Source organism: Nansenia antarctica (assembly GCF_963989245.1).
Source record: "Nansenia antarctica genome assembly, contig: SCAFFOLD_46, whole genome shotgun sequence".
Taxonomy (NCBI): Eukaryota; Metazoa; Chordata; class Actinopteri; order Argentiniformes; family Microstomatidae; genus Nansenia; species Nansenia antarctica.
The window spans coordinates 279225-302097 of record NW_027663362.1 but is presented as its reverse complement, the minus strand read 5'-3'; positions in this window follow the sequence as shown (position 1 = coordinate 302097).

The following is a 22873-nucleotide window of genomic DNA, read 5'->3' as shown; positions in this document are numbered from 1 at the left end:
ATCCTGCACTCCCAGGAGCGGAGGTCCCCTTTAGGCCTTCTCAGCCTGGATCAGGAGAAGGCCTTTGACAGGGTTAGCCATGGTTTCCTGCAGAGGGTGCTGAGGGGCATGAACTTCCCCCAGCACCTGCTCAACTGGACCGAACTCTGCTACAACAACATCACGAGCAGAGTTCGGATCAACAACCAGTTGACAGACCCCTTCCCCATCAAAGCTGGAGTACGGCAGGGATGCCCCTTGGCCCCTCTACTGTACGTCATCTACCTGGAGCCGTTCCTACGGAAGATCAGGAGCTCCCCCAACATCATGGGCTACCCTCTACCAGGGGCCCGGGGGGAGAGGCTCAAGGTGGTGGCGTACATGGACGACATTACCATCGTCGGCACAGATAGTCGCTCCATTTCCACAGCAACGAAAGTGGTGGAGGACTACTGTGCAGCCACTGGCGCCCTGATCAATAGGGGTAAGTGTGAGCTGTTTCTGTCGCAGCACTGGCAGGAGAACCTGGCAACCTCCTTCCCTGTAAAGACGGAAAACATTAAGCTGCTGGGGATCACCTACCAGAAAGATGGAGGAGCCTCCGGCAGCTGGAAGGAGACCATCCGCCAGGTCCAAAAGAAGATCTGTGAGTGGAGTGCACGGCCTCTCACAATGACAGGCAAGATCCTGGTCCTGAAGGCTATTGTTCTTCCCATTCTCCTTTACCTGGGCAGGGTGTTTCCCCCAGACAGAGCAGTATCCAAAACCATCGAAAGGATCATGTTTACCTTTGTCTGGGGGAGCCAGATGGAAAAACTAAAACGCACCACCCTGTACAAAACAGTGGAGAATGGGGGGAAAGGGGTCCCAGACATCCTAAACATCATTAGGGCACAGGGACTCTCCAACCTCATCAACAACATCAACAACAAAGATAGGAAAGCCAGGTTCTTTGAAATATACTATGCCACACCCATCCTCCGGACACTCAGGGTGACCGCATCAATAAATCACACTGTGCCCTACAGCTGGGACCCCCCTCCAGTCTACAAGATATGGAGGGACTTTGCCTTCAAGACAGGATTGTCCGCGTCTGGGCTGGCCTCATGGAAATACAAAGACATTATGACCTTCATAAGGTCGAAGGAAACCATTACTCACCCCAAGGCCAGCACAGCCGTGGACTCCAAACAGGTATGGAAAAACATTAATCATAAATGTACTAACAATAAACAAAAAGACATTGCCTGGATGGCTGCTCATGGTTGTCTCCCCACTAGGGAATTCTTGCATAGGCGGCACATCGCAACGACTGAGAAATGCCCCCACGGATGCACGGACACAGAACACATTAACCACCTGTTCTGTGAGTGCTCCGTGGCCAGGCGGGTCTGGGCCCTGTTTGTTCCCTCTGTCTCCCTAAACAGCCTGCTGACCCTGCCCCGCTTGACGGGCGATAACATCCTGTATGGTCCTCCCGGGGGGTGCACAACCCCCCAACTACAACAACAGTGGAGGATCATCAGCGCCGTCAAGCAGGTACTCTGGGAGACGAGGAACATCAGGGTCTATCAGAAACAGAGCGTCCACCTGACAACCCTGAGGAGGAGAATCACCCTCTGCCTCAGGGACCATGCTATTGTTGACTTTAAAAATAACCCGGATCAAGCAAGAGCGGTGTGGGGGGTGGAGAGATGGAAGGACGTCATCCTCTAAACCCCCCCCCATGCCGCGCCGCATCGACCAACCCCCCCCCACCCCGGGCCTACCTCACTACACCACCAGTTCCTGCACTATCACCTTCACCACTGTTCCAGCACAAGCCCTGGTCAGCAGTATCACCATCACAAGGACCAGGAGAGGAGCAGCGCACAACACCAACAGGGAAGTTTACTGCACCTTCCACCACCTACACATGTACACAGCACTGACCCACTTCCTACCCTCACCAGAATATCACCACACACAACCCACAGCCGAACCAGCCGTCTCTGCCAGCACCACCAGCACCAGGATGACCAACACCACTGGGTCACAGGGAAGTACTGATCACCCGCCTGACACCAAAATGCACACTACACAAACCATGCACACCTCCCTTCTCTCACTCCTGTATCTTTTCAGGCACATGTCATATCCAGCTCTGACACCTACCCAGGCTTCCAGACCCAGGAGCAGAGACCGGCGGGAACCACCACGTCACCCCAGCACCAACCCCAGGTTCCAACTCAGCGACCCCAAACCCCCTGTTCCGGGCCCCCCCCCCCCAACTCCAGGCCCCCAGCTACAGGCCCAGTCCCCTACCCGCCAACCCCCAACCCCCAGCCCGGAACAAGCTGAGAAGAGCCAGGGAGCTTTTTCCCTGGATAAGCTGTGTACAGGTTTTTCGCCTCTGCTTGCCTGCCATGCGCCGAGCTCTCTGGGCCTCTCCTCAGGGGCCTCCGGTCGGCCTGCGTGCTCGATCTGCTCCGCCGCTGGGGCGCCTGGTCCGGCTAGCCTCGTGAAGGGCTACAGGAGTCTGAGCCTGGTGGGCTGGGCCGGACGCGCCGGTGGTGGGGCGGGTCGGGTGAGTCGGGTGTGTGGGGTCCCTCGGGGGAGGGAGGTGGGGGAGCCACGGCTTTGCACTGGTGGGCAAACTGGATAGTAGTCGCTCTACAACTAGAGGGCTGCAGGGGAATTTTTTCCCGGATGCACAGCGAACAGGTTTTTTACCCCTGCCTCCTACCGACACTGGAACCTGGACACTGAACACTGAACACTGAACATTACACTACACTGGACAATACACTGAACACTGAGCACTTTAGTTAGTTTAATGTTGGTTGTTGTTGAATGTAATGTCTTAAATGTCTGATTGTTTGATTAATTGATTGTATACACGGTGTTGCGTTTTTATAAAAACCAATAAAAAACACCTCCCTTCTCTCACTCCTGTATCTTTTCAGGCACATGTCATATCCAGCTCTGACACCTACCCAGGCTTCCAGACCCAGGAGCAGAGACCGGCGGGAACCACCACGTCACCCCAGCACCAACCCCAGGTTCCAACTCAGCGACCCCAAACCCCCTGTTCCGGGCCCCCCCCCCCCAACTCCAGGCCCCCAGCTACAGGCCCAGTCCCCTACCCGCCAACCCCCAACCCCCAGTCCGGAACAAGCTGAGAAGAGCCAGGGAGCTTTTTCCCTGGATAAGCTGTGTACAGGTTTTTCGCCTCTGCTTGCCTGCCATGCGCCGAGCTCTCTGGGCCTCTCCTCAGGGGCCTCCGGTCGGCCTGCGTGCTCGATCTGCTCCGCCGCTGGGGCGCCTGGTCCGGCTAGCCTCGTGAAGGGCTACAGGAGTCTGAGCCTGGTGGGCTGGGCCGGATGCGCCGGTGGTGGGGCGGGTCGGGTGAGTCGGGTGTGTGGGGTCCCTCGGGGGAGGGAGGTGGGGGAGCCACGGCTTTGCACTGGTGGGCAAACTGGATAGTAGTCGCTCTACAACTAGAGGGCTGCAGGGGAATTTTTTTCCCGGATGCACAGCGAACAGGTTTTTTACCCCTGCCTCCTACCGACACTGGAACCTGGACACTGAACACTGAACACTGAACATTACACTACACTGGACAATATACTGAACACTGAGCACTTTAGTTAGTTTAATGTTGGTTGTTGTTGAATGTAATGTCTTAAATGTCTGATTGTTTGATTAATTGATTGTATATACGGTGTTGTGTTTTTATAAAAACCAATAAAAAACACCTAGGTTAAAGTCTAGTCTAGGGTTAAAGTCTAGTCTATGTTAAAGTAAATTAAAATTACAATTAAAAAGTATTATTAAACATTAAAAATTAAAATTAAAATTAAAAATTATTAAATTATTAAAGTCTAATCTAGTGTCTAATTAAGCAATATGGTAACGCTTCACGAATTTGCGTGTCATCCTTGCGCCTCCGGGAGATGGTTGAGGGGTATAACCGCCCCCTCAGAAGTTGGTATTTTACCACTGTTTCATTGGTCTGTTGTAAAGATTGAACAGGCCAATGAATTGGTCCATGAAAATCCATGATTGGCTGTCTTAGCTGCCTGTCCAGCGGGGGGAGGAGTCAGAATATCTGATCACCGGTATTCGGCTGGCTTTCAATCATTCGTATCATTCATTCGCTGGATCTCATTGTTTTCATCATTTATTACGTAAGTTATGCATTTTCTTCTTCATACAAGCAAATAGAATAGCAGTATTGAAACAACTTAATGTTCTGTAAAGTTTAAAACTAATCGTAGGTGTTTTTATATGGAATTCGCGAACTTTTTTTATTTTTTATTTTACCGTTTATATAAGCCTAGATAATACCGTGTACACGTAACGATATAAGCCTAGTTATTTCGTAATTGGTTTAGTTTAACTTCGGTTTGAATATTGGAAACAAATGCCAAACATATGTTAACTTTGTGTATGAAATGCAACGTGTGGTTAATGGATGGGAGCAGGGCAATAGGTCAGCTAGATATGACCCTGTGTTCACGTAATTGTCAGTTTTAACCGTTAATATAAGCCTAGTTATTTCGTAATTTGTTTAGTTTAACTTCGGTTCCAGTTCCTTATGATGAAGGTAGTATGATGAAGGTAGTATGATGAAGGTAGTATGATGAAGGTAGTATGATGAAGGTAGTATGATGAAGGTAGTATGATGAAGGTAGTATGATGAAGGTAGTATGATGAAGGTAGTATGATGAAGGTAGTATGATGAAGGTAGTATGGTGAAGGTAGTATGATGAAGGTAGTATGATGAAGGTAGTATGATGAAGGTAGTAAGGTGAAGGTAGTATGATGAAGGTAGTAAGGTGAAGGTAGTAAGGTGAAGGTAGTAGGATGTGGGTTATGTGAGTAGTTATGTGAGCATTTCATCTTCCTGAGCAGACAACTGAAGGCTGAGGTACTGAGGGTAGTATGAGGGTAGTATGAGGGTAGTGTGAGATGAGGGTAGTGTGAGGTGAGGGTAGTGTGAGATGAGGGTAGTGTGAGGGTAGTGTGAGGGTAGTGTGAGGGTAGTGTCATGTAGTGTCTGTTAACTCTGTGTATGAAATGCAACGTGTGGTTAATGGATGGGAGCAGGGCAATAGGTCAGCTATAAGCCTAGATAATATGACCCTGTGTACACCCCAGGGGAGGCAAACAGGTCATGTGTAATAACAACAGTGCAATTAGTCATTTAAGTGTATTATAATGTGCTGTTTTGTTCTCCTCGATCTTGGCGTCCCACCAGAAGGAGAGAGAGGAAGGGGTAGTCATGAAGACACCCCTAATGGACAACAAGGACGCCCTTGCCTCCTGTGTGTGTGTGTGTGTGTGTGTGTGATTTTGTGTGTGTTTATGTATCGCATGTGTCTGATTTTGTGTTGATCTCTGTTACAGCTTGGTGAACTGGATAAGAACACGGCAGGTGGGAGCTGGGTCCAGGATGGAGGCGTTTAAGAAGTATGTGCTGGCTCGGGACACGGCACCAGAGCCACCAGGCGCCTCCTCCTCGGACCTATCAGATGCTGATGTTTACACCGCTGCCACGAGGTCGACTCTCCTAGTAAGTGTACCTTTTGATGTGAATTCACTTGTAATGCACTTGTAATGCGCCACCCTAACACTGATATGTTTTGTCAGTCATGTACAGGGACACCCACCCCAGCAGCTGTCGTCCCCTCTTCCTCTCTCTCCTCCTCCTCCGAGTAGCCACCGGAAGGACCAGGACCAGGAAGAAGCCTTCAGAAGTGACAAAAGTGCCACCACCTCCTCAGCCTCTGCCCCACCACTCGACACCACCACCACCTCCCCAGCCACTGCTCCAACCATCACTCTGGCCGCCATCGCAACTCTATTGCCTGTATATTTATTTAATAAATCCTTTATTTTGAAATAGATCCTTTCTATGTCCTCATTTATATTTCACACACAGACACACAGACACACACACACACACACTTCACACTGCACTCTTTTGTCTCTGATGGTAGCTGTCCAGGCTCCTTTGTCTATCAGCGTGCCAGTCTGTCTGCCAGAGGCGTGAAGTTGTAGATGTGTCTAACCAGGTGTGTATCCCACCCCCTTCACTTTCAAAGGTCAAAAGGACATGATCTCTGTGTTACGGCTGGGCCTTCAATTTAATTTAATTTAATTTAGCCATTTAGCAGACGCTTTTAATCCAAAGCGACTTACAATTACGAATTACAGGGACATTCCCCCTGGAGTAACTGAGGGCAAAGTGCCTCAGCCTGAGAAATGCATTGTTTTTGAAATAAATGGACAAATAAGCAGGTTGAAATAAAGCCATGCTGTCATAAACCATTCATTCATGTATTATTACACATTTATCACTAGTACAATATATATAATACAACGAAAATACATTGGTTTTGAACGAAATCGACACATTTAGAACATAGAAGCATAATAACACATCAAACTACATAAAAGCATGTCTATAAATGCTTCTTTTTCTTTTTTTTTCATTTAGCAGACTTAGTAAGTGACTTACTCAAGGGCACACTAGTAGTGGTGTGTGGTTTCAGCCGGGATTCGAACTCACAACCTTCCGATCACAAGTCCATCTCACTATCCACTAGACCACCACTACCCCCACTCTTTAAATGGGCGTGGCTTGCGTTTCTGGGCGTTTCTGAGCGTTCCAAATTGGTTCCATTCTTATTAAATGACCAAATCTTTCAAAGTTTAACTAAATGTATTTGGCTAAAATAGCTCGAGCGCTTGTTTTCGTCTGAAACTTCGCACAGGAGCAGCTGATCCTTTACTTTACAATTCCAGCAGGTGGGTCCGCCAGGTGGGGGTGCAGCAAAACGGGGGCCGACCCGGGGTGACGTTCGAGAAGATCGCGCGGGGGCTTGTTTTTTGTCCAGTTTTCACTCTGCTCTTTAACCTTGTGGCATCATTGTCCAAGCAAAAGCTGGAGCGCTTCACGAATTTGCATGTCATCTTTTCGCAGGGGCCATGCTAATCTTCTCTGTATCAATCCAATTTTAGTATATGCGCCGCCGTGGCGAGCGCAATCTGCCAGCCTGCCTTAGGCCTCTTTATTTGGCCCACAACGGAATACGTTTGTGGCAGACGGTTACCCCGTACATTAAGGTTTTTGGCATGTTGGCGCCACCCTGTGGAAGTCTACATGTAGAGAAAAGAGGTGGAGACAAAGCATTTTTTTTTCATGCAGCCTGCGTTTTCCTTTCTTAAAAAAAAAAAATAATAATTAAGAAGGTGCACATGTTGTTTGTCTGTCAAAAGACAGAATGGGTCTTTTATCATCACATTGATCCCTGATGGCCAACTGCACCACATCATGTTTTTTGTCCAGTTTTCACTCTGCTCTTTAACCTTGTGGCATCATTGTCCAAGCAAAAGCTGGAGCGCTTCACGAATTTGCGTGTCATCCTTTCGCAGGGGCCATGCTAATCTTCTCTGTATCAATCCAATTTCAGTATATGCGACGCCGCGGCGAGTGCAATCTGCCAGCCTGCCTTAGGCCTCTTTATTTGGCCCACAACGGAATACATTTGTCGCAGACGGTTACCCTGTACATCAAGGTTTTTGGCATGTTGGCGCCACCCTGTGGAAGTCTACATGTAGAGAAAAGAGGTGGAGACAAAGCATTTTTTTTCGTGCAGCATGCGTTTTCCTTTCTTAAAAAAAACTAAAAAAACTTAAGAAGGTGCACATGTTGTTTGTCTGTCAAAAGACAGAATGGGTCTTTTATCATCACATTGATCCCTGATGGCCAACTGCACCACATCATGTTTTTTGTCCAGTTTTCACTCTGCTCTTTAACCTTGTGGCATCATTGTCCAAGCAAAAGCTGGAGCGCTTCACGAATTTGCGTGTCATCCTTTCGCAGGGGCCATGCTAATCTTCTCTGTATCGATCCAATTTTAGTATATGCGCCGCCGTGGCGAGCGCAATCTGCCAACCTGCCTTAGGCCTCTTTATTTGGCCCACAACGGAATACGTTTGTGGCAGACGGTTACCCCGTACATCAAGGTTTTTGGCATGTTGGCGCCACCCTGTGGAAGTCTACATGTAGAGAAAAGAGGTGGATACAAAGCATTTTTTTTCGTGCAGCCTGCGTTTTCCTTTCTTAAAAAAAGAAAAGAAAAAACTTAAGAAGGTACACATGTTGTTTGTCTGTCAAAAGACAGAATGGGTCTTTTATCATCACATTTATCCCTGATGGCCAACTGCACCACATCATGTTTTTTGTTCAGTTTTCACTCTGCTCTTTAACCTTGTGGCATCATTGTCCAAGCAAAAGCTGGAGCGCTTCACGAATTTGCATGTCATCCTTTCGCAGGGGCCATGCTAATCTTCTCTGTATCGATCCAATTTTAGTATATGCGCCGCCGTGGCGAGCGCAATCTGCCAGCCTGCCTTAGGCCTCTTTATTTGGCCCACAACGGAATACGTTTGTGGCAGACGGTTACCCCGTACATTAAGGTTTTTGGCATGTTGGCGCCACCCTGTGGAAGTCTACATGTAGAGAAAAGAGGTGGAGACAAAGCATTTTTTTTTCATGCAGCCTGCGTTTTCCTTTCTTAAAAAAAAAAAAAATAATTAAGAAGGTGCACATGTTGTTTGTCTGTCAAAAGACAGAATGGGTCTTTTATCATCACATTGATCCCTGATGGCCAACTGCACCACATCATGTTTTTTGTCCAGTTTTCACTCTGCTCTTTAACCTTGTGGCATCATTGTCCAAGCAAAAGCTGGAGCGCTTCACGAATTTGCGTGTCATCTTTTCGCAGGGGCCATGCTAATCTTCTCTGTATCAATCCAATTTTAGTATATGCGCCGCCGTGGCGAGCGCAATCTGCCAGCCTGCCTTAGGCCTCTTTATTTGGCCCACAACGGAATACGTTTGTGGCAGACGGTTACCCCGTACATTAAGGTTTTTGGCATGTTGGCGCCACCCTGTGGAAGTCTACATGTAGAGAAAAGAGGTGGAGACAAAGCATTTTTTTTTCATGCAGCCTGCGTTTTCCTTTCTTAAAAAAAAAAAATTATAATTAAGAAGGTGCACATGTTGTTTGTCTGTCAAAAGACAGAATGGGTCTTTTATCATCACATTGATCCCTGATGGCCAACTGCACCACATCATGTTTTTTGTCCAGTTTTCACTCTGCTCTTTAACCTTGTGGCATCATTGTCCAAGCAAAAGCTGGAGCGCTTCACGAATTTGCGTGTCATCCTTTCGCAGGGGCCATGCTAATCTTCTCTGTATCAATCCAATTTCAGTATATGCGACGCCGCGGCGAGTGCAATCTGCCAGCCTGCCTTAGGCCTCTTTATTTGGCCCACAACGGAATACATTTGTCGCAGACGGTTACCCTGTACATCAAGGTTTTTGGCATGTTGGCGCCACCCTGTGGAAGTCTACATGTAGAGAAAAGAGGTGGAGACAAAGCATTTTTTTTCGTGCAGCATGCGTTTTCCTTTCTTAAAAAAAACAAAAAAAACTTAAGAAGGTGCACATGTTGTTTGTCTGTCAAAAGACAGAATGGGTCTTTTATCATCACATTGATCCCTGATGGCCAACTGCACCACATCATGTTTTTTGTCCAGTTTTCACTCTGCTCTTTAACCTTGTGGCATCATTGTCCAAGCAAAAGCTGGAGCGCTTCACGAATTTGCGTGTCATCCTTTCGCAGGGGCCATGCTAATCTTCTCTGTATCGATCCAATTTTAGTATATGCGCCGCCGTGGCGAGCGCAATCTGCCAGCCTGCCTTAGGCCTCTTTATTTGGCCCACAACGGAATACGTTTGTGGCAGACGGTTACCCCGTACATTAAGGTTTTTGGCATGTTGGCGCCACCCTGAGGAAGTCTACATGTAGAGAAAAGAGGTGGAGACAAAGCATTTTTTTTCGTGCAGCCTGCGTTTTCCTTTCTTAAATTTTTTTTTTTTTTTAAGAAGGTGCACATGTTGTTTGTCTGTCAAAAGACAGAATGGGTCTTTTATCATCACATTGATCCCTGATGGCCAACTTCACCACATCATGTTTTTTGTTCAGTTTTCACTCTGCTCTTTAACCTTGTGGCATCATTGTCCAAGCAAAATCTGGAGCGCTTCACGAATTTGCGTGTCATCCTTTCGCAGGGGCCATGCTAATCTTCTCTGTATCGATCCAATTTTAGTATATGCGCCGCCGTGGCGAGCGCAATCTGCCAACCTGCCTTAGGCCTCTTTATTTGGCCCACAACGGAATACGTTTGTGGCAGACGGTTACCCCGTACATCAAGGTTTTTGGCATGTTGGCGCCACCCTGTGGAAGTCTACATGTAGAGAAAAGAGGTGGAGACAAAGCATTTTTTTTTCATGCAGCCTGCGTTTTCCTTTCTTAAAAAAAAAAAAAAACTTAAGAAGGTGCACATGTTGTTTGTCTGTCAAAAGACAGAATGGGTCTTTTATCATCACATTGATCCCTGATGGCCAACTGCAACACATCATGTTTTTTGTTCAGTTTTCACTCTGCTCTTTAACCTTGTGGCATCATTGTGCAAGCAAAAGCTGGAGCGCTTCACGAATTTGCGTGTCATCCTTTCGCAGGGGCCATGCTAATCTTCTCTGTATCGATCCAATTTTAGTATATGCGCCGCCGTGGCGAGCGCAATCTGTCAGCCTGCCTTAGGCCTCTTTATTTGGCCCACAACGGAATACGTTTGTGACAGACGGTTACCCCGTACATCAAGGTTTTTGGCATGTTGGCGCCACCCTGTGGAAGTCTACATGTAGAGAAAAGAGGTGGAGACAAAGCATTTTTTTTCGTGCAGCCTGCGTTTTCCTTTCTTAAAAAAATAAAATAATTAAGAAGGTGCACATGTTGTTTGTCTGTCAAAAGACAGAATGGGTCTTTTATCATCACATTGATCCCTGATGGCCAACTGCACCACATCATGTTTTTTGTTCAGTTTTCACTCTGCTCTTTAACCTTGTGGCATCATTGTCCAAGCAAAAGCTGGAGCGCTTCACGAATTTGCGTGTCATCTTTTCGCAGGGGCCATGCTAATCTTCTCTGTATCGATCCAATTTTAGTATATGCGCCGCCGTGGCGAGCGCAATCTGCCAGCCTGCCTTAGGCCTCTTTATTTGGCCCACAACGGAATACGTTTGTGGCAGACGGTTACCCCGTACATCAAGGTTTTTGGCATGTTGGCGCCACCCTGTGGAAGTCTACATGTAGAGAAAAGAGGTGGAGACAAAGCATTTTTTTTTCATGCAGCCTGCGTTTTCCTTTCTTAAAAAAAAAAAAAAAAAAATTAAGAAGGTGCACATGTTGTTTGTCTGTCAAAAGACAGAATGGGTCTTTTATCATCACATTGATCCCTGATGGCCAACTGCACCACATCATGTTTTTTGTCCAGTTTTCACTCTGCTCTTTAACCTTGTGGCATCATTGTCCAAGCAAAAGCTGGAGCGCTTCACGAATTTGCGTGTCATCTTTTCGCAGGGGCCATGCTAATCTTCTCTGTATCGATCCAATTTTAGTATATGCGCCGCCGTGGCGAGCGCAATCTGCCAGCCTGCCTTAGGCCTCTTTATTTGGCCCACAACGGAATACGTTTGTGGCAGACGGTTACCCCGTACATTAAGGTTTTTGGCATGTTGGCGCCACCCTGAGGAAGTCTACATGTAGAGAAAAGAGGTGGAGACAAAGCATTTTTTTCCGTGCAGCCTGCGTTTTCCTTTCTTAAAAAAAACTAAAAAAACTTAAGAAGGTGCACATGTTGTTTGTCTGTCAAAAGACAGAATGGGTCTTTTATCATCACATTGATCCCTGATGGCCAACTGCACCACATCATGTTTTTTGTCCAGTTTTCACTCTGCTCTTTAACCTTGTGGCATCATTGTCCAAGCAAAAGCTGGAGCGCTTCACGAATTTGCGTGTCATCTTTTCGCAGGGGCCATGCTAATCTTCTCTGTATCAATCCAATTTTAGTATATGCGCCGCCGTGGCGAGCGCAATCTGCCAGCCTGCCTTAGGCCTCTTTATTTGGCCCACAACGGAATACGTTTGTGGCAGACGGTTACCCCGTACATTAAGGTTTTTGGCATGTTGGCGCCACCCTGAGGAAGTCTACATGTAGAGAAAAGAGGTGGAGACAAAGCATTTTTTTTCGTGCAGCCTGCGTTTTCCTTTCTTAAATTTTTTTTTTTTTTTAAGAAGGTGCACATGTTGTTTGTCTGTCAAAAGACAGAATGGGTCTTTTATCATCACATTGATCCCTGATGGCCAACTTCACCACATCATGTTTTTTGTTCAGTTTTCACTCTGCTCTTTAACCTTGTGGCATCATTGTCCAAGCAAAATCTGGAGCGCTTCACGAATTTGCGTGTCATCCTTTCGCAGGGGCCATGCTAATCTTCTCTGTATCGATCCAATTTTAGTATATGCGCCGCCGTGGCGAGCGCAATCTGCCAACCTGCCTTAGGCCTCTTTATTTGGCCCACAACGGAATACGTTTGTGGCAGACGGTTACCCCGTACATCAAGGTTTTTGGCATGTTGGCGCCACCCTGTGGAAGTCTACATGTAGAGAAAAGAGGTGGAGACAAAGCATTTTTTTTTCATGCAGCCTGCGTTTTCCTTTCTTAAAAAAAAAAAAAAACTTAAGAAGGTGCACATGTTGTTTGTCTGTCAAAAGACAGAATGGGTCTTTTATCATCACATTGATCCCTGATGGCCAACTGCAACACATCATGTTTTTTGTTCAGTTTTCACTCTGCTCTTTAACCTTGTGGCATCATTGTGCAAGCAAAAGCTGGAGCGCTTCACGAATTTGCGTGTCATCCTTTCGCAGGGGCCATGCTAATCTTCTCTGTATCGATCCAATTTTAGTATATGCGCCGCCGTGGCGAGCGCAATCTGTCAGCCTGCCTTAGGCCTCTTTATTTGGCCCACAACGGAATACGTTTGTGACAGACGGTTACCCCGTACATCAAGGTTTTTGGCATGTTGGCGCCACCCTGTGGAAGTCTACATGTAGAGAAAAGAGGTGGAGACAAAGCATTTTTTTTCGTGCAGCCTGCGTTTTCCTTTCTTAAAAAAATAAAATAATTAAGAAGGTGCACATGTTGTTTGTCTGTCAAAAGACAGAATGGGTCTTTTATCATCACATTGATCCCTGATGGCCAACTGCACCACATCATGTTTTTTGTTCAGTTTTCACTCTGCTCTTTAACCTTGTGGCATCATTGTCCAAGCAAAAGCTGGAGCGCTTCACGAATTTGCGTGTCATCTTTTCGCAGGGGCCATGCTAATCTTCTCTGTATCGATCCAATTTTAGTATATGCGCCGCCGTGGCGAGCGCAATCTGCCAGCCTGCCTTAGGCCTCTTTATTTGGCCCACAACGGAATACGTTTGTGGCAGACGGTTACCCCGTACATCAAGGTTTTTGGCATGTTGGCGCCACCCTGTGGAAGTCTACATGTAGAGAAAAGAGGTGGAGACAAAGCATTTTTTTTTCATGCAGCCTGCGTTTTCCTTTCTTAAAAAAAAAAAAAAAAAAATTAAGAAGGTGCACATGTTGTTTGTCTGTCAAAAGACAGAATGGGTCTTTTATCATCACATTGATCCCTGATGGCCAACTGCACCACATCATGTTTTTTGTCCAGTTTTCACTCTGCTCTTTAACCTTGTGGCATCATTGTCCAAGCAAAAGCTGGAGCGCTTCACGAATTTGCGTGTCATCTTTTCGCAGGGGCCATGCTAATCTTCTCTGTATCGATCCAATTTTAGTATATGCGCCGCCGTGGCGAGCGCAATCTGCCAGCCTGCCTTAGGCCTCTTTATTTGGCCCACAACGGAATACGTTTGTGGCAGACGGTTACCCCGTACATTAAGGTTTTTGGCATGTTGGCGCCACCCTGAGGAAGTCTACATGTAGAGAAAAGAGGTGGAGACAAAGCATTTTTTTCCGTGCAGCCTGCGTTTTCCTTTCTTAAAAAAAACTAAAAAAACTTAAGAAGGTGCACATGTTGTTTGTCTGTCAAAAGACAGAATGGGTCTTTTATCATCACATTGATCCCTGATGGCCAACTGCACCACATCATGTTTTTTGTCCAGTTTTCACTCTGCTCTTTAACCTTGTGGCATCATTGTCCAAGCAAAAGCTGGAGCGCTTCACGAATTTGCGTGTCATCCTTTCGCAGGGGCCATGCTAATCTTCTCTGTATCAATCCAATTTTAGTATATGCGCCGCCGTGGCGAGCGCAATCTGCCAGCCTGCCTTAGGCCTCTTTATTTGGCCCACAACGGAATACGTTTGTGGCAGACGGTTACCCCGTACATTAAGGTTTTTGGCATGTTGGCGCCACCCTGAGGAAGTCTACATGTAGAGAAAAGAGGTGGAGACAAAGCATTTTTTTTCGTGCAGCCTGCGTTTTCCTTTCTTAAATTTTTTTTTTTTTTTAAGAAGGTGCACATGTTGTTTGTCTGTCAAAAGACAGAATGGGTCTTTTATCATCACATTGATCCCTGATGGCCAACTTCACCACATCATGTTTTTTGTTCAGTTTTCACTCTGCTCTTTAACCTTGTGGCATCATTGTCCAAGCAAAATCTGGAGCGCTTCACGAATTTGCGTGTCATCCTTTCGCAGGGGCCATGCTAATCTTCTCTGTATCGATCCAATTTTAGTATATGCGCCGCCGTGGCGAGCGCAATCTGCCAACCTGCCTTAGGCCTCTTTATTTGGCCCACAACGGAATACGTTTGTGGCAGACGGTTACCCCGTACATCAAGGTTTTTGGCATGTTGGCGCCACCCTGTGGAAGTCTACATGTAGAGAAAAGAGGTGGAGACAAAGCATTTTTTTTTCATGCAGCCTGCGTTTTCCTTTCTTAAAAAAAAAAAAAAACTTAAGAAGGTGCACATGTTGTTTGTCTGTCAAAAGACAGAATGGGTCTTTTATCATCACATTGATCCCTGATGGCCAACTGCAACACATCATGTTTTTTGTTCAGTTTTCACTCTGCTCTTTAACCTTGTGGCATCATTGTGCAAGCAAAAGCTGGAGCGCTTCACGAATTTGCGTGTCATCCTTTCGCAGGGGCCATGCTAATCTTCTCTGTATCGATCCAATTTTAGTATATGCGCCGCCGTGGCGAGCGCAATCTGTCAGCCTGCCTTAGGCCTCTTTATTTGGCCCACAACGGAATACGTTTGTGACAGACGGTTACCCCGTACATCAAGGTTTTTGGCATGTTGGCGCCACCCTGTGGAAGTCTACATGTAGAGAAAAGAGGTGGAGACAAAGCATTTTTTTTCGTGCAGCCTGCGTTTTCCTTTCTTAAAAAAATAAAATAATTAAGAAGGTGCACATGTTGTTTGTCTGTCAAAAGACAGAATGGGTCTTTTATCATCACATTGATCCCTGATGGCCAACTGCACCACATCATGTTTTTTGTTCAGTTTTCACTCTGCTCTTTAACCTTGTGGCATCATTGTCCAAGCAAAAGCTGGAGCGCTTCACGAATTTGCGTGTCATCTTTTCGCAGGGGCCATGCTAATCTTCTCTGTATCGATCCAATTTTAGTATATGCGCCGCCGTGGCGAGCGCAATCTGCCAGCCTGCCTTAGGCCTCTTTATTTGGCCCACAACGGAATACGTTTGTGGCAGACGGTTACCCCGTACATCAAGGTTTTTGGCATGTTGGCGCCACCCTGTGGAAGTCTACATGTAGAGAAAAGAGGTGGAGACAAAGCATTTTTTTTTCATGCAGCCTGCGTTTTCCTTTCTTAAAAAAAAAAAAAAAAAAATTAAGAAGGTGCACATGTTGTTTGTCTGTCAAAAGACAGAATGGGTCTATTATCATCACATTGATCCCTGATGGCCAACTGCACCACATCATGTTTTTTGTCCAGTTTTCACTCTGCTCTTTAACCTTGTGGCATCATTGTCCAAGCAAAAGCTGGAGCGCTTCACGAATTTGCGTGTCATCTTTTCGCAGGGGCCATGCTAATCTTCTCTGTATCGATCCAATTTTAGTATATGCGCCGCCGTGGCGAGCGCAATCTGCCAGCCTGCCTTAGGCCTCTTTATTTGGCCCACAACGGAATACGTTTGTGGCAGACGGTTACCCCGTACATTAAGGTTTTTGGCATGTTGGCGCCACCCTGAGGAAGTCTACATGTAGAGAAAAGAGGTGGAGACAAAGCATTTTTTTCCGTGCAGCCTGCGTTTTCCTTTCTTAAAAAAAACTAAAAAAACTTAAGAAGGTGCACATGTTGTTTGTCTGTCAAAAGACAGAATGGGTCTTTTATCATCACATTGATCCCTGATGGCCAACTGCACCACATCATGTTTTTTGTCCAGTTTTCACTCTGCTCTTTAACCTTGTGGCATCATTGTCCAAGCAAAAGCTGGAGCGCTTCACGAATTTGCGTGTCATCCTTTCGCAGGGGCCATGCTAATCTTCTCTGTATCAATCCAATTTTAGTATATGCGCCGCCGTGGCGAGCGCAATCTGCCAGCCTGCCTTAGGCCTCTTTATTTGGCCCACAACGGAATACGTTTGTGGCAGACGGTTACCCCGTACATTAAGGTTTTTGGCATGTTGGCGCCACCCTGAGGAAGTCTACATGTAGAGAAAAGAGGTGGAGACAAAGCATTTTTTTTCGTGCAGCCTGCGTTTTCCTTTCTTAAAAAAAAAAAAAAACTTAAGAAGGTGCACATGTTGTTTATCTGTCAAAAGACAGAATGGGCCTTTTATCATCACATTGATCCCTGATGGCCAACTGCACCACATCATGTTTTTTGTCCAGTTTTCACTCTGCTCTTTAACCTTGTGGCATCATTGTCCAAGCAAAAGCTGGAGCGCTTCACGAATTTGCGTGTCATCCTTTCGCAGGGGCCATGCTAATCTTCTCTGTATCAATCCAATTTTAGTATATGCGCCGCCGTGGCGAGCGCAATCTGCCAGCCTGCCTTAGGCCTCTTTATTTGGCCCACAACGGAATACGTTTGTGGCAGACGGTTACCCCGTACATTAAGGTTTTTGGCATGTTGGCGCCACCCTGTGGAAGTCTACATGTAGAGAAAAGAGGTGGAGACAAAGCATTTTTTTTTCATGCAGCCTGCGTTTTCCTTTCTTAAAAAAAAAAAAAAAAATTAAGAAGGTGCACATGTTGTTTGTCTGTCAAAAGACAGAATGGGTCTTTTATCATCACATTGATCCCTGATGGCCAACTGCACCACATCATGTTTTTTGTCCAGTTTTCACTCTGCTCTTTAACCTTGTGGCATCATTGTCCAAGCAAAAGCTGGAGCGCTTCACGAATTTGCGTGTCATCTTTTCGCAGGGGCCATGCTAATCTTCTCTGTATCAATCCAATTTTAGTATATGCGCCGCCGTGGCGAGCGCAATCTGCCAGCCTGCCTTAGGCCTCTTTATTTGGCCCACAACGGAATACGTTTGTGGCAGACGGTTACCCCGTACATTAAGGTTTTTGGCATGTTGGCGCCACCCTGTGGAAGTCTACATGTAGAGAAAAGAGGTGGAGACAAAGCATTTTTTTTTCATGCAGCCTGCGTTTTCCTTTCTTAAAAAAAAATAATAATAATTAAGAAGGTGCACATGTTGTTTGTCTGTCAAAAGACAGAATGGGTCTTTTATCATCACATTGATCCCTGATGGCCAACTGCACCACATCATGTTTTTTGTCCAGTTTTCACTCTGCTCTTTAACCTTGTGGCATCATTGTCCAAGCAAAAGCTGGAGCGCTTCACGAATTTGCGTGTCATCCTTTCGCAGGGGCCATGCTAATCTTCTCTGTATCAATCCAATCTTAGTATATGCGCCGCCGTGGCGAGCGCAATCTGCCAGCCTGCCTTAGGCCTCTTTATTTGGCCCACAACGGAATACGTTTGTGGCAGACGGTTACCCCGTACATTAAGGTTTTTGGCATGTTGGCGCCACCCTGAGGAAGTCTACATGTAGAGAAAAGAGGTGGAGACAAAGCATTTTTTTTCGTGCAGCCTGCGTTTTCCTTTCTTAAAAAAAAAAAAAAACTTAAGAAGGTGCACATGTTGTTTATCTGTCAAAAGACAGAATGGGCCTTTTATCATCACATTGATCCCTGATGGCCAACTTCACCACATCATGTTTTTTGTTCAGTTTTCACTCTGCTCTTTAACCTTGTGGCATCATTGTCCAAGCAAAAGCTGGAGCGCTTCACGAATTTGCGTGTCATCCTTTCGCAGGGGCCATGCTAATCTTCTCTGTATCGATCCAATTTTAGTATATGCGCCGCCGTGGTGAGCGCAATCTGTCAGCCTGCCTTAGGCCTCTTTATTTGGCCCACAACGGAATACGTTTGTGGCAGACGGTTACCCCGTACATCAAGGTTTTTGGCATGTTGGCGCCACCCTGTGGAAGTCTACATGTAGAGAAAAGAGGTGGAGACAAAGCATTTTTTTTCGTTTCGTTTTTCCTTTCTTAAAAAAAAAAAAAAAACTTAAGAAGGTGCACATGTTGTTTGTCTGTCAAAAGACAGAATGGGTCTTTTATCATCACATTGATCCCTGATGGCCAACTGCACCACATCATGTTTTTTGTCCAGTTTTCACTCTGCTCTTTAACCTTGTGGCATCATTGTCCAAGCAAAAGCTGGAGCGCTTCACGAATTTGCGTGTCATCTTTTCGCAGGGGCCATGCTAATCTTCTCTGTATCAATCCAATTTTAGTATATGCGCCGCCGTGGCGAGCGCAATCTGCCAGCCTGCCTTAGGCCTCTTTATTTGGCCCACAACGGAATACGTTTGTGGCAGACGGTTACCCCGTACATTAAGGTTTTTGGCATGTTGGCGCCACCCTGTGGAAGTCTACATGTAGAGAAAAGAGGTGGAGACAAAGCATTTTTTTTTCATGCAGCCTGCGTTTTCCTTTCTTAAAAAAAAAAAATAATAATTAAGAAGGTGCACATGTTGTTTGTCTGTCAAAAGACAGAATGGGTCTTTTATCATCACATTGATCCCTGATGGCCAACTGCACCACATCATGTTTTTTGTCCAGTTTTCACTCTGCTCTTTAACCTTGTGGCATCATTGTCCAAGCAAAAGCTGGAGCGCTTCACGAATTTGCGTGTCATCCTTTCGCAGGGGCCATGCTAATCTTCTCTGTATCAATCCAATCTTAGTATATGCGCCGCCGTGGCGAGCGCAATCTGCCAGCCTGCCTTAGGCCTCTTTATTTGGCCCACAACGGAATACGTTTGTGGCAGACGGTTACCCCGTACATTAAGGTTTTTGGCATGTTGGCGCCACCCTGAGGAAGTCTACATGTAGAGAAAAGAGGTGGAGACAAAGCATTTTTTTTCGTGCAGCCTGCGTTTTCCTTTCTTAAAAAAAAAAAAAAACTTAAGAAGGTGCACATGTTGTTTATCTGTCAAAAGACAGAATGGGCCTTTTATCATCACATTGATCCCTGATGGCCAACTTCACCACATCATGTTTTTTGTTCAGTTTTCACTCTGCTCTTTAACCTTGTGGCATCATTGTCCAAGCAAAAGCTGGAGCGCTTCACGAATTTGCGTGTCATCCTTTCGCAGGGGCCATGCTAATCTTCTCTGTATCGATCCAATTTTAGTATATGCGCCGCCGTGGTGAGCGCAATCTGTCAGCCTGCCTTAGGCCTCTTTATTTGGCCCACAACGGAATACGTTTGTGGCAGACGGTTACCCCGTACATCAAGGTTTTTGGCATGTTGGCGCCACCCTGTGGAAGTCTACATGTAGAGAAAAGAGGTGGAGACAAAGCATTTTTTTTCGTTTCGTTTTTCCTTTCTTAAAAAAAAAAAAAAAACTTAAGAAGGTGCACATGTTGTTTGTCTGTCAAAAGACAGAATGGGTCTTTTATCATCACATTGATCCCTGATGGCCAACTGCACCACATCATGTTTTTTGTCCATTTTTTTTCGTGCAGCCTGCGTTTTCCTTTCTTAAATTTTTTATTTTTTTTAAGAAGGTGCACATGTTGTTTGTCTGTCAAAAGACAGAATGGGCCTTTTATCATCACATTGATCCCTGATGGCCAACTTCACCACATCATGTTTTTTGTTCAGTTTTCACTCTGCTCTTTAACCTTGTGGCATCATTGTCCAAGCAAAAGCTGGAGCGCTTCACGAATTTGCGTGTCATCCTTTCGCAGGGGCCATGCTAATCTTCTCTGTATCGATCCAATTTTAGTATATGCGCCGCCGTGGTGAGCGCAATCTGTCAGCCTGCCTTAGGCCTCTTTATTTGGCCCACAACGGAATACGTTTGTGGCAGACGGTTACCCCGTACATCAAGGTTTTTGGCATGTTGGCGCCACCCTGTGGAAGTCTACATGTAGAGAAAAGAGGTGGAGACAAAGCATTTTTTTTCGTGCAGCATGCGTTTTCCTTTCTTAAAAAAAAAAAAAAAACTTAAGAAGGTGCACATGTTGTTTGTCTGTCAAAAGACAGAATGGGTCTTTTATCATCACATTGATCCCTGATGGCCAACTGCACCACATCATGTTTTTTGTCCAGTTTTCACTCTGCTCTTTAACCTTGTGGCATCATTGTCCAAGCAAAAGCTGGAGCGCTTCACAAATTTGCGTGTCATCCTTTCGCAGGGGCCATGCTAATCTTCTCTGTATCAATCCAATTTCAGTATATGCGACGCCGCGGCGAGTGCAATCTGCCAGCCTGCCTTAGGCCTCTTTATTTGGCCCACAACGGAATACATTTGTCGCAGACGGTTACCCTGTACATCAAGGTTTTTGGCATGTTGGCGCCACCCTGTGGAAGTCTACATGTAGAGAAAAGAGGTGGAGACAAAGCATTTTTTTTCGTGCAGCATGCGTTTTCCTTTCTTAAAAAAAACAAAAAAAACTTAAGAAGGTGCACATGTTGTTTGTCTGTCAAAAGACAGAATGGGTCTTTTATCATCACATTGATCCCTGATGGCCAACTGCACCACATCATGTTTTTTGTCCAGTTTTCACTCTGCTCTTTAACCTTGTGGCATCATTGTCCAAGCAAAAGCTGGAGCGCTTCACGAATTTGCGTGTCATCCTTTCGCAGGGGCCATGCTAATCTTCTCTGTATCGATCCAATTTTAGTATATGCGCCGCCGTGGCGAGCGCAATCTGCCAGCCTGCCTTAGGCCTCTTTATTTGGCCCACAACGGAATACGTTTGTGGCAGACGGTTACCCCGTACATTAAGGTTTTTGGCATGTTGGCGCCACCCTGAGGAAGTCTACATGTAGAGAAAAGAGGTGGAGACAAAGCATTTTTTTTCGTGCAGCCTGCGTTTTCCTTTCTTAAATTTTTTTTTTTTTTTAAGAAGGTGCACATGTTGTTTGTCTGTCAAAAGACAGAATGGGTCTTTTATCATCACATTGATCCCTGATGGCCAACTTCACCACATCATGTTTTTTGTTCAGTTTTCACTCTGCTCTTTAACCTTGTGGCATCATTGTCCAAGCAAAATCTGGAGCGCTTCACGAATTTGCGTGTCATCCTTTCGCAGGGGCCATGCTAATCTTCTCTGTATCGATCCAATTTTAGTATATGCGCCGCCGTGGCGAGCGCAATCTGCCAACCTGCCTTAGGCCTCTTTATTTGGCCCACAACGGAATACGTTTGTGGCAGACGGTTACCCCGTACATCAAGGTTTTTGGCATGTTGGCGCCACCCTGTGGAAGTCTACATGTAGAGAAAAGAGGTGGAGACAAAGCATTTTTTTTTCATGCAGCCTGCGTTTTCCTTTCTTAAAAAAAAAAAAAAACTTAAGAAGGTGCACATGTTGTTTGTCTGTCAAAAGACAGAATGGGTCTTTTATCATCACATTGATCCCTGATGGCCAACTGCACCACATCATGTTTTTTGTCCAGTTTTCACTCTGCTCTTTAACCTTGTGGCATCATTGTCCAAGCAAAAGCTGGAGCGCTTCACGAATTTGCGTGTCATCCTTTCGCAGGGGCCATGCTAATCTTCTCTGTATCGATCCAATTTTAGTATATGCGCCGCCGTGGCGAGCGCAATCTACCAGCCTGCCTTAGGCCTCTTTATTTGGCCCACAACGGAATACGTTTGTGGCAGACGGTTACCCCGTACATTAAGGTTTTTGGCATGTTGGCGCCACCCTGAGGAAGTCTACATGTAGAGAAAAGAGGTGGAGACAAAGCATTTTTTTTCGTGCAGCCTGCGTTTTCCTTTCTTAAAAAAAAAAAAAAACTTAAGAAGGTGCACATGTTGTTTATCTGTCAAAAGACAGAATGGGTCTTTTATCATCACATTGATCCCTGATGGCCAACTGCAACACATCATGTTTTTTGTTCAGTTTTCACTCTGCTCTTTAACCTTGTGGCATCATTGTCCAAGCAAAAGCTGGAGCGCTTCACGAATTTGCGTGTCATCCTTTCGCAGGGGCCATGCTAATCTTCTCTGTATCGATCCAATTTTAGTATATGCGCCGCCGTGGCGAGCGCAATCTGTCAGCCTGCCTTAGGCCTCTTTATTTGGCCCACAACGGAATACGTTTGTGACAGACGGTTACCCCGTACATCAAGGTTTTTGGCATGTTGGCGCCACCCTGTGGAAGTCTACATGTAGAGAAAAGAGGTGGAGACAAAGCATTTTTTTTCGTGCAGCCTGCGTTTTCCTTTCTTAAAAAAATAAAATAATTAAGAAGGTGCACATGTTGTTTGTCTGTCAAAAGACAGAATGGGTCTTTTATCATCACATTGATCCCTGATGGCCAACTGCACCACATCATGTTTTTTGTTCAGTTTTCACTCTGCTCTTTAACCTTGTGGCATCATTGTCCAAGCAAAAGCTGGAGCGCTTCACGAATTTGCGTGTCATCTTTTCGCAGGGGCCATGCTAATCTTCTC